At 41.7% G+C, this 13,328-nt stretch overlaps 1 pseudogene; it reads left to right on the forward strand.

Moving 5' to 3' along the window:
• Nucleotides 1-496: 496 nt before the first annotated feature.
• On the forward strand, nt 497-1,645 carry LOC109449312 (alpha-methylacyl-CoA racemase pseudogene; annotated as a pseudogene).
• Nucleotides 1,646-13,328: the final 11,683 nt, after the last annotated feature.

Consider the following 13,328-nt stretch of genomic DNA (forward strand, 5'->3'; position numbering starts at 1 on the left):
AGGCTGATGTCACCCATATTTTTATGGTCAGCTAAGACTTCTCCTGTGAGTTGTGGCATCCTATGTCCACCAGGATACTTGACATCTTTACATGGATATTGCACATGTTCTCAAATTTAAGCTGTCCAATATGAAACTTGTAATTTCATTCTCCCGTCTCCATAGATATGATCCTTCCCATTTTTTCTCATTTCAGCAGATGATACCACCATACCCCGAGGAGATGGTAGGAGTTTTCATTAGAGAATGACATGATCAGCTTAATTTACTTATAGATACATCCCCTGTCCTACCTCCATTTAGTAATCATACTGAAGGAGCAGGTTTATAGAAACCAGTGGAACGTGGTAGACTGCCAAGTGTTAAAGACTTTTATTCACTCTCCATGGGTGGGGCTCTCATTTTTAGTGCCTCCCCAGACAGTCCTGACCTTACAGTTATAAAGAAAGCTTCAGCAGACTCCAGCTCTTCCCAGTTTTCTGTGTGTAAAGCAAACATGGCCTTGAGCACAGTGCGGGTAGTGGAGTTGGAGGGCAGATATCCTTCTTCCTTCTGTGGCATGATTCTAGCTGACTTCGGAGCACAGGTGACTCGTGTGGTTTGGGACCATGAATATTTCCCAAACTTTGTGAATCAGGGTAAGAAGTCGCTGGCTCTAAACCTGAGAACTCCAGAAGGTGCCGCGGTCCTTGAGCAAATCTGTCTTCAGTCTGATGTGTTGATTGATCCTACGCGCGAAGGGGCGCTGGGGAGAGGGAAGATTTTGCCAGAGGACATGTTACAGAAGAATCCGAGACTCATCTACGTGAAGTTTTCTGCTGGAATGGACTTATCCAGTAAGAATTCCCAAAGCAAAGGGCATGATATTAACTTTTTGGCTTTGTCTGGTGTGTTGTCCAAATTTGGCCGGAAAGATGAGATACCACAGGCACCCCCAAATTTGCAGGGTTCCACAATTGGAGGAGGAGTTCTTGGGGCCTTGGGCATTGTGATGGCTCTTTTTGAACGTGCCCAGTCTGGGAAAGGACAAACAGTTCATGTAAATTTGATAGAAGGTGCAGCTTATGCTAGTTCTGCGCTGTGGTACCTGCGGAATATGGACAATTATAACAAAGCAAGGGGAGAAAATCTACATGATGGTGGTGCGCCCTTCTATCAAACCTATCAGACGTCTGATGGGAAATTCATGGCCGTGGGGGCCTATGAACCCCACATCTACGAGAAATTTCTGAAGGGCCTCAGGCTCAATCCTTCAGAACTTCCCAAGCAGATGAGTTCGCCAGACTGGCCGAGGCTGAAGACACTCTTTGCAGACATATTTTCGAAGAAGACGCAAGCACAATGGTGTGAGATCTTTGCCGACCTGGATGCATGTGTGAGCCCTGTTCTGACATTTGATGATATTTCTCAGCTTTTGAAGAATAAGGGAAGCACTTCTTTTATCACAGATCAACAGGATGTGGTAGCTCCCATGCCAGTTCCATTTTTGTCCAAAACTCCAGCTTCTGTCCCTTCCACACGCATTGCGGTCCTAGGAGAACACTCTGAAGAAATACTCACCAAATATGGATTTAGGAAAGAAAAAATAGCCCAACTCCTCGATTTGGGAGTCATTAAAAGCAGTAAGGCAAAAGCTAATCTGTAATATTTAACTGGAACATACACCTTTTTGGTTAAGTAATCTGGTGACTTTCTGTTGATGTGTATTATTCAGGGAAATCATGAGTGCAGTTGGAGAGAGTTCATTTCTATGTTAAGAAGAAACCTTACACTCTCCGAAAATTTAAAGAATAATAGCAGGTTTTAGTCGTTTGTCTTCTGTAATTTTTACAATAAGTTAAGGCTGTAGAGTGTGCGTATATTATCATTATTCTAATTGTAGTCCGCTCTGGTGCCATATGTGATAGGTGTTGTGCCTGAAATAGTTTTAACATGTATTCTCATTCTAGAAATTGTCACAAGTTTCTACAGGATCATACTTCAAAAACAAAAATCACTTAACTCTATTTTCTTGGGTTTGCACTAGTGGGGGAAGAGGGAAATAAATGATTTAAAATTGAATCATTGTGTTTTAAATGATTTATTGATTTAAATTATTTAATTGTGTTTTTGGTTTAAAATTGAAGCAGTGTGTCTCATGGTGGGGTGGTATGGAAAGAAAACTGTTAGATGGTTGCACTTTAACAGTATGTAAATAGATATTCTTTAAGACCCAAAGTCCAGACAGTCATGCACCAGGAATTCTGTACTTTCACATATAATGAGCAATAGATAGTTTTCCCCTAAGTGGTCCCTTCTTTTTCTTTCTTTCTCTTTCTCTTTCAAACTCTTTCTTTCTTTATTTTCTTCCCTCCCTTCCTCTCTTTTCTCTCTGCTTTCCTTCCTTCCTTCTTTCCTTCCTTCTTTCCTTCCATCCTTCCTTCTTTCTCCTCCTTTCTCTCTTGGACCTTCCCTTTTTTTTAGGTTAGAATACTGAGTTTTCTACTGTTTAATGGGAACATTTTGTCTGACATATATACTGGTCTCTTTTTCCCCTCAATTTGACATTTCCCTGTTAACTTTGTACAATCTTTCACTGTGCCTAAGTTTGAAATTTTTATGAAATCAATCCTGGAAGTATAAGAGTAACAAATTATTTAAATGAATGTGAACACAGGGGGAAAAAAAAAACAAAAGACTGAATGAAAATACACCTAAAGATTAGCAGTTGTTTTCCCTGGATAGAGAGATCATCACAATTTCCATTTTCTTCTTATTACTTGTTCTGTTGCCGAACTTGCTTGCAAGGAGTGCATATTTATTGAACATAAAATATAAATATAATAATAGAGTATAAATAATGCCCCAAAAGATGGCACCTGTTATCATTGGAATCTAGTGGAATCCTACAAAATAGTCGATAGTTTTCTTTCTCACACAGCCTGGTTTGGTCAGTTACTAAGCCCAGAGATGGGAGCAAGACCTGTTCTCCTTTGTGACATATTTCATGTGGCCCGTTTTGGCATTCTCTCTGAGGTGAGCTTTTTGTTGGAATGTTCCACCCCTGCCTACATTTGGACCACTCTCAAGCCCTTATTGTTATAAAGGATAGAAACAGATCAATGAAGAAATTTTACACAAAAAAGTATTAGATAATAAATAGCTGACAAAAAAATTTAGAAGGCTCACAAGGGATTCAGTTTGTCCCTTATGACTATTTCTGCTTCTCAGGCCCCTTATTACCTAAGTGTGAACAGGGGTGGATGTTGGCGCTACCCAACCTTGTGTTTTATTGCAATAGTAGAAAATGAAGGGTTAGACTATTAGTATAGGGACAGAAGCAATAATCTTTAGCCTAGTAGTAAAACTGAATAGGACTTCTACAAATAGAGGGAAATATAGGGAAGAAATAATAACTTGCCTGAACCACACACACACACACACACACACAAAGTGAAATAAAGAAAAGTCATAAAGCCAGAGGGAAGGATTAAAATTAAGTTTAGTGGTAGGTCCATTAAATGTGATTGGACTAAACTCCCCTAAGACAAGTATTATGTTTTTGTTTATAAAGACTACACATAAAGTTTTAGGAAAGAAAGAAAATAAAGGAATGAATAAAAAATATGTATCAAATATAAAACTTCCATTCCTAATTCCTTTTTATTTGAATCAAGTAAGGTGAAATTTATGGTTAAAAACTCCAAGGTCAAAGAGAAACGTTAGACTATTGTGCTGCAACTCTATCGCAGTAAATGTAAACATCTGGAAAGATGGATGCTTTTCTTTTCCTCCCTCCCTCTCTTCCTTCCTTCAGCTCTTTTTTTTTTTTTTTGTAATGACTACTCGTTTTATTGTTGAATATTCAAATCTTATTAAAAAATTAAGTACTGAGATGACCCAGGAAGGCAGTTTGAAATCAGCAGCTTAAAAGCAAAAACAATATTGTTCTGTAGGGTTAAGATTCTGATTAGATTCTTCATTAGAATCTAATTAGATTTGGTTACATTTATGCACAATTAAATTAAAAATTAAAATTGAAAGGTTATCCATGTTAAGAACACAGAGTATAAAAAGTAATATGTCTTGCAAACAAGTATAATGGCACAAATGAAAACTAAAACAAAACCTCAATCTAAGAAAAGGCAAGAAAGGAGAAAAAAACATAAAAAGTAAGATGGTAGAAACAAAACAAATTCATTCATTCAACAATTATAGTATAAAGTGCCTACTAAAAGCCAGATACTGTTTTAGGAACCAGGAATAGAGCAGTAAATAAAACATAGAAAAATACCTGCCTTCATGAATCTTCTACACTAGTGGGAGTGAGGGGGAAACACAATAGACCAGATCAATAAATAAATCACATGGCATGTCTTATGATGATAAAGCACAAGACAAACAGGTGCAGTGAATATGTTAAGGATGGAAGAAGGCTTGTGAGAGACGGCCTCATTGAAAAAGCAACATTCAAAAAAATATAAGGGAGGTAAGGAATTGAACCATGTGGGCGTATGGCGAGAGAGCGTTCCAGACTGAGAAACAGCAAAGCAATATCCTTAGGCTAGCATATGCTAAATGAGGCCACATACAGCAATGGGGAGAGTAGGAAGAGGTGAGATTAGAGGTGACCCAGGAACCTATTACATAGGACCACCGGGGTCACTCAAAACACTTGACTTTTACTCTAAATAAAATGTGTAGTCTTGGAGAATTTTTTGAGTGGAGAAAGATGATCTATTTTTTTTTTTTAAGGGGATCTTTCTAGATGCTGTTTTATGAACCCAGATGAGAGGCAACTGCAACTTGACGAGTGAAGGTGGTGAGAAAGGCTGGAGAATCTGGAGAGCTTTTCAAGGCAGAACCTACAGCAGGATTTGCTGATAGATTCCACATACCATGTGAAAGAGCTGCGTCAAGGATGACTCTAATGCTCTTTGCCTGAACAGATATCTCAGAGGTGACAATAAATGTAAATACAGTAAACCTGCCAATAAGGCAGAAATTGTTGGCTTGGATTTTTTTAAAAATGCTCAGTATTATGCTGTTTACAACGGCATAGAAAATATGAGCAACCAGAAAGATTAAAACGAAAAGGATGAAAAAAGTTATGGGACTGTCATGCAGGGTCTCATCTCCTGTTCCCTGCACAAGAATGCGGGACATGGTGAGACCAAAAAGGAACAACAAGTGAGCCATAGATAGGGGAGTCATACCATTATATTCACGGTGGCGGCTGGGTTGGAGACACAGGAAACAGGATCCACACGATCCGCAATCCGCCAACCGCTTCTCTGCCAGCCAACAAATGCCCCAGCGTAGCCACGGCAGTTATATTAGTGTCTAATAGCTAACCGGTAACTGCTGATGGCCAACTAGTCACAGCTGATGACCATATACTACCTGAGCCAGCACCTTTCCATGTGAGACCGAGAGCCTGGAAACTGCTCTCTGAGGCTCTGTCCCAGACAAGTATCAAGAGACAGCAGCCATGGCTGTATTACTGCCAGACAAAGAGAATTTCACTCTCTTAATCTCTTTCCTCTGTCTTTCTCTTAACACTTTGGCTATGGTGAATCATGTCTTCCCATGTGAAAACTCCAAGGTGAAAACTGTTTATTTTAGGGATAGGGAGGGCACACCCTCATTCAGATCCACCCACAACTTCTAACAGTCTCCAGTTGGTAATAAGCACTATGTAAAAATTCCATGTTAAATATTCTTTGCCTACTGATTTCTCCTCCATTATAAATGGCAATTAATGTGGCACGGATGGGGCTGTCCGTTTCTAAGGTGACACCAAGTAAAGTCGTTTGTCACCGCTACCAATTTTACCTTTTTCAAGGTGATACGATTCTCTGTGACAAGTTTAAAAAACCAAGGGATCATGTTTGGCTTCTCTTAAGTAAGATTCTTCTATGTAGAGCAGGACAGTGCTGCCAAACACATGCATTCCCTTTGGGTCAGCGTTTCTGGGTTTGGTCAAAGCTGCAGGGAGCAGGCAACACCTGATCTGACAACCTGAGAAGTTTCTATGAAAGGAAAAAAGATGGAGACCACTGCAGACTGACACACTGGCCACAGCCAGCCAGCAACACATTCTCTCCCAACTCAATAGACCTTTTGAAGCTCACCTACCCTCAGGGATAATAATGACTCATTTCTCATAATTAGGATTCATTGCAATTACAAATTTATTTGTCACAGTTCCAAGTGCATGATAAATGCATTGGAAATGTTAGCTATTATTACCAAATAAATACGATCTTTGATAATTTGATTTTTGTTTTTTTTTCTGAGAGGCAATGAACTCGGTAAAAGTATTTGTTTAAAAATTGTTTTCTCCTCCATCAAAGAGTTGAGGCCCGAAGACTAGAAACACATAAAAGCAAAAACACTAGGACATAATCACCAATGGAAGAATTCAAGTAAACGAGAAGTTCCATGTTAATCAGTGAGAAGATAACACAAAAACTGAATTTTCTGCAACCTTTTCCAAATTACAATTTTTCAAAGTGAGGACAATCTGCTAAATACTGAAAATTAAAGATTATTTGAGCAGCAGAAATTAGTACAGTATCATATCATCATGAATGCTTATCTGAGATCCTTCCCCACCGTCTATACTCCCTGAATGATTTGTACCTACCAATTTCTGAATGCCCCACCTGCTTAACTTCTTGGCACCTTCCATTCCTGTTGACTGCACGAGAAGGTCCTTACCACAGCCAAAGCCTTCCTCACACACATTTCCTAGTCATCCGAAATTCGCCATTTATCCATTAGACAGTGCTCATTCTCAAGCTATGGCATTGATAAGAATCATGTGGGCAGTTTGTTAAATACAGATTCCCAGGCTTCCACTCTAGACACTGAATCTAGTAAACCATGATGGAGAACAGGACTCTGTTTTTTAACAGATTACCCAGGAGACTCTCATACAAGTGACCCAATGCACAGCCTTGGAGAAACACTGCTTTAAGAAGAGCGTACATCCATGCTACTCAAAGTGTGGGCCACAGACCAACAATATTTGCAGTATGTGTTGCTGGCTAGAAATACAGACTCTGAGGCCCCACCTGAGACTTTCAGAATCAGAATCTGCCTTGTGATGAGATCCCCAGGTGATTTGCGTGCACGTTGAAGTTTGAGAAGTGCTGATTAGATGACACAGAAGTATGTCGCCCTTATATTTATTTTAACAAGGGCTTTATCATCACTTTGAGGCTTTAATTAAATCTTAAAGTTCTTATTGAGAAATATTATATGTCGTCCACAATTCTCCGCTTACCTTCTCCAGAACATAAAGATTTTTTTTTTACTGAGAGGATTTTATCCCTCCTTTTGCAAAATCATCTTGGGAAGTTGCTGGCTCACTAGGAGAAGAACATGCTATTTTGAATCCAATAGAATTTTCTTAAGGCTACGTGTTACAGATAAAGTACGTGCTCTCACTAAGTTCACACCTTTGATTTGTTGGCTGAAGCCAAGAAATTGGGGTCATCCCTTAAACAAGTAGCTCATCTCATCTGAGGAAATCAGGAAGTGCTTCTGGTGTCCAAGAGATACAGTGTCTCATCTACTGGGATGGGACTGAAACTGGCCAGGGGAAGCCACAGTATCTGTTTCAGGCAAGTTAGTGGGGGCGTTTAGGATAAAGCATTGAGTCTTCATCAGAAGACGTTACTCTAGCCATCAAGGATGTCTGCAGGACAGGAATCCAGGACACACCCATAGGGAATAAACACACGCTTATGAAAAAATAATTATTAATATTAATAGTGGGCTAGAACAGCCTACAGGCCAGCTCAAGCTCTGGCTTTTCTTTTGCTCATTTTTTCTTACTCACTGGAAATAGACTGAAGAGTATTTCTGGAAGAACATTTGTACCATCAGAAATAATCTGGAAGAATAAACAGAGCAGTTCAGATAATGAAAGAAACTAGAAAGACAATACAATGAAGTTTGACTTTTGTTCCAAAGGCATTATGAATACTTTCTGTGTATTTTAATCAGTTGGTAATTTTCTTAGAAATAAACGTTGATTTTGGCATTTTGCTCCTCTACCCATTTAGGGTTTCCAGGCAGGAATTCCTGCCCGTTCTCAGGAATTTTTTTCCCTTTCCCGTTCCCGAATACTGAGATATAAACTGTTTTCTGTTCTCCACGATGAATCGTTTCCACAAAGTGACGGCCGATACTACCAACCACCTGGGTTCAAGGAGTCTATTTTCCCAAATTCCCGACCAACTTTTCTCGGGATTCGGGAAAAGGAAAGTGAAAAAAATTCCTGAGAATGGGCAGAAATTCCCACCCGGAAACCCTAGCGATAAATAGGAAAAATCTCTAAGAGATACATTGTGAGTAGTATGTTTATTTCCCATTGTGGGTATTACTGGGTTCAAGGAGCCAATTTTCCCCGATTTCCCAACCGAGTTTTCTCGAGATTCGGGAACAGGAACGTGAAAAAAAATCCTGAGAACGAGAGGGAATTCCTGCCTGGAAACTCTAACCCCATTCTAAATTCTCCTCTCTCTCACCTAGCTTGTTATAGGAACACCCATGAAGCCATAATCCTGACAATGGAGGCTGCAAGGCTTAGAGACTGGTAATGTGGTGGGTCTGGGCCACCTACTCATGTAATGTACTTGAGCAGCTGATCTCAAATGTACCATTTCCATAAAGTGATATGATGTGTCCATCAGTGGACCAGACAATGCCAGCTCCTGGTCATTACTAGGACCCTGCTCTTTCCCATTGAAATCTCTGTATCCAACATGGATCCGTTTTCTACACAAATACAGTCATTGACCTTTTTTCTTATGAAATATGCAAATTTGGCTGGGAGGAGTAAACAGAATGTTCTTATGAGGAGGGAAGTCACAAAAGTAGTTCATTGAACTATGAGTTAATCATTGACAGGGTTATATCAGGCAGAGCCCCAACCTCGTGGCATGCTGGGAGCTCCAGGGAGGGAAAGAAACCATGCTCAGGGTAACAAAGAGTGAGGGCAGAATTGGGAGGAGTAGGTGATTGGGGAGTGGGAGGGAGGGAGGAACACTAACTGGAGGCAAAAGGCAGGGGGAGATGGTAAACTTGAATCTGGCTCATTTGGGGATAGTCATTCAAGTGGTTGAATCCAAGTCTTCTCTATTATAAATCCATTCCCTCTTTTGTACTCACATGAGTCTTAAATAATCTTAAGCATTACAAAATGTGTAATTTCTAAGTCAAACTTCTACATCGTTTTTCAAGGTAAGTAATTCTCGAAAAGGAAGTATGGAGCTGAGCTGGACAATCTTGAGCCAGGAGTCCTCAGACCACCAGGCAGGACTTGCAGTGAGTCACCTAATAGCTCTTGAGGGAGGAAGGAAATGGATTTAAAAACAGTCATCCTTATAGCCAACCCATACTCAAAAATGGGTCCTATGTAACTTTACTAACAATTGTCACCCCAATAAACTTTAACTTAAAAAAAATGGATTACTTCATTCCTAGGCTGAAGGGAACAATTTCCAGGAGATTTTTGGGGGGGCCTTATCAGCCAGCAATCTCTCCCATGAATGGGTCACAAATCTGGACTCTACCATACCTGGCTACTCCAAAAACAGGGAACCTGTTACTAGGGACATGTACATTCAGTGTGTATGGGGAAAGTCTCATGTCTCAACACACTTAAGTCTTCGGGGGCTGGAACTGGTCCTCAAATGAGCATTTAGTATAGGGGTGGGGGGAGTCCTTTGTGTCTAGGCAGCTGCAACCCCATTCTGCGCGCGCGCGCACACACACACACACACACACACAAACACACACACACATACACACACACCTTCCTCCCTACCTCGGTTGTGCTTGCCAAAGCTATAGGTTTAGGTTTCATTCTGTGTGGGGACAGAGCCCCAGAGAGCAGTTTCCAGCCTCTCGGTCTCACGTGGAAGGGTGCTGGCTCAGGTAGTAGATGGCCGTCGGCTGTGGCTAGTTGGTCGTCAGCTGTAACTAGTGAGCCATTGGCCACTAATATAACTGCTGTGGCTATGCTAGCAGAAAGATGATGGCTGAGCTAGCAAGATTGCAGTTAGCGGGGCAGATTGCAGTTAGTAAGTGAGGTGGGTTGGCAGAAAAGTGGACAGCAGGTCGCACATCGTGTGAACCCAGCCTCCAGTGAGACTATAGTGGTATGACTCCCCTACCTGTGGCTCCGTGGGTGTTCCTTTTTGGCCTAGCCACATCCTGCGTTCTTATGTGGGGAGCGGGAGCTGAGACCCCGCAGGCCGCCCCGCATGATATTCTGTCTTTCTCCCTTCTTATTGTTCAGATCTCTTATGGGACAGAGTCTTGTGCTAAACCTTAACCTGTTTTACCAGAAGCTTTTAGTGTGCTTTGGAATCACCTGGAGGGCTTATTCTAAAAGCTAGATTGCTGGGCTGCACCCCCCACCCACCCCATGCTGATTCAGTAAGGCTGTGGTTAGGCCTTATAATCTGCATTTCTAAAAAGCTCCCAGGTGAGGCTGGCTGCTGCTGGTCTGCAGGCCAACCACCCTTTAAGAACCAAGTCAGGTTGGCTATGCATTCATTCAGCAAATATTTGCTGAGCTTTCTCATACTCTACTAGGTAGGAGAAACAGCGTTTACATTCTAGCTGGATCAGTGGATGGTAAAGTTGCATATATAATCATTTTACTATCGCCCTGATGAGGAAAATTACCAGATGTTATATCAGCAAATAACAAGGGACTTAAGGACATCAGAGATTGCAACCCTGAAAAAGTGACATTTCAATTGAGTTCTGAAGGAAACATTTATATTTTTCATTCATTCATTCATTCATTCATTCATTCATTCACAATCCCCATTCAAGAAAATAAAATTTCTGCATTGACAATAACCTTCACGAAATACCCTGAGGCTTTTAACAGTGCACACCAATCACTTGATGTCTGCTTGGAAGTGACTGATAATGGGAAAGTCTTTCCCTGGGAACCTGGTTTTAGTTTCAGCTGACATGATATTAGAAAAAGGGAGTAAAGGGGAATCAGGAGTGTGACCTAAGGAGGCTGTGGGGCTTTGTGAGCTGCATGGCTGAGCCACTCTGTGTGTCTTGTGTCAGAGTCAGAGGCCGGACCTGTAGGAGGCAGCCCTAGAGGTAGCCTAGCACCGGCTTCACTCCACAGGTAAGGAAGCTGGATCTCAGGGCATCTACCACAGGGCTCACCTGGCACAGCTGGCGTTGGAGCTGAGACCCCCAGCCCTGCCCCGTAGGACTCTGCTGTTTGCCCCAGCAGCCTCTACATGGTAGGGCATGCCACCAGGGGCACCGTGTGGGAAAGCACACCAGGGCTGAGACAGGGTCTGGAAGAGCGTGAGGGACCAGAGAGAAGGTGGGGTCAGTGAGAGGGTGGGGCCAGTAAGAAGGCGGAGCCAGTCAGGGGGTGGAGCCAATAAGAGGGTGCGGCCAGTGAGAGGGCGGGATGGAAAATATGTGGAGAACCATTGAAGAGTTTTAAATGGGGGTGACAAGTTATTAGCTGTGAGATTTGAAGTAAATCACCTATTGTTTGAGGAGACAACACCTAACACCTACTGGAAATTCTCAAGTGAGATGATTAGTCAAAAATACAATAAACGTACGCATAAGAGATTATTATAGTGGGCCACCCTGTGTCAGCAGAATTAGGTCACGTCACTGACAAGCAAATCACCTTTTGGTGCCATTTCTTCACCTACATACAATAAGGGTTTGATTAAATGAACTATAAGAGCTTTTCCAATCCTAACATACTCTAATCCTGAGGTAAATTGAAAAAAAGAATTTATTAATTATTATTATTATTATTATTATTAACTTTTTGCTCTTCAATGGAGGAATCAGGCCAGACAGCTGCACAGGAAAAACAGATGTTTAAAAATACATTTGGTGGATAAAGTGTATTTTGTTTTTTTCCTGCTTCCTTTTGACCTGTGTTTTGTTTTGTTGTGTGTGTGTGTATGTGTGTGTGTGTGTGTGTGTGTGTGTGTGTGTTTGTGTGTGTGTAATGGTTTAACCCTTGATGTGAAGACATGACTGGTTGCACATTCTTTTCTTAGATTCCCTAAACTCCTCAGACACAACCGTGCCTGGAACACCTGCTGAGGACGGGCAGGGGGCTGCAACCTGCTGTCCCATGCCTTTCACACCCCTGAACAGACAAACCAAGTTTTCTGTTCTTGAGCCATTAGTGACATGAGCTCAACTAAATGAATAAAGCACTTTTCCAAAAGTCAATCTTGCCTCTGACCAAAAGTGATTAGAGGTCTTCAAAGGTTCAAAAAAAGTCCAGTTAAGAGGTCAAACTTTCACATTTGCTCAGGGCTAACACATGGCCGGTGTCATTTCTATTAAGCTCACTTCGCAAAGTGGGTTAATGACTAACTGGGTTATGTGACTCAGATAAATTCCTTACCTCCTACTTCTGGTCACCTTACTGGTGCTAGTCTGAGGGCCGCACACCTGAAACTCATATAATGTTATAAACCAATGTACTATGTTATCTCAATAAAAAAATCAATTTAAAAAAATAGTACCTTTAGACCTTTGACTATCTTTTTCTCAGATTTTGAATCACCTTTTGTTTGTTTTGGGGGCTCTCTGTGAAATAAGGAGCAGATATAGCACTATTTTACCCATTTTGTGGATAGCGAAAGAATCACTAGAAGCTGTTGTTGAGTGGTGTATTGAATGAACTGCACTGTATTTAATTCATCAGGGTGTGAGCCCAAAACCCCTTGGACTCAGTCAACTCACTCTGTTCTAGTTGTTTTACCATCCTCTGGAGGAAACACTGTTATCACCTGTGGAAGAGAAGTGGGGACAGAAGGAGAGTAGAGGGGGAGGGGAGGAGGAAGAGGGGGTGGCAGAAGGTAAAGCTGAGCGGCGATTCTGTCTGGATGGGGTCTTAGCTGACCCCAGAGAGTTTTGAAGTGGGGTGACCTTTCAGAGTTGTCCCCAGCTGTGGCCAGATGAGCAGGCCTTTATTCCCCCACATCTATCAGCCACTGGATGCTGGCCTCCCCAGGAAGGGGTGTGGCCCTGAGCAGCCAGCTCTCTGTAGAGAGACAAGCTCCCTGGGCAGCTGAAAGCTAAGAGCTCTTTGCTGGCCACACTCCAGCAGCTGAGACAAGTCCTTTATCCTATGTCCACATTCTTGATATGGAAGCAGCAGATCAGAGGCAAATTAGCAAAAAATTAAGTGTTGACTGAGCTAGGGTGGTGTTTTGGATTGAACTGTGTTCCCCGAAAAAGATATGTTCAAGTCCTAACCCTTGGTATCTGTGAATGTGACCTTATTTGGAAATAGGATAGGGTCCTTG

Source organism: Rhinolophus sinicus, chromosome 2 (assembly GCF_057876585.1).
Source record: "Rhinolophus sinicus isolate RSI-liver-muscle chromosome 2, RSI-T2T, whole genome shotgun sequence".
Lineage (NCBI taxonomy): Eukaryota > Metazoa > Chordata > Mammalia > Chiroptera > Rhinolophidae > Rhinolophus > Rhinolophus sinicus.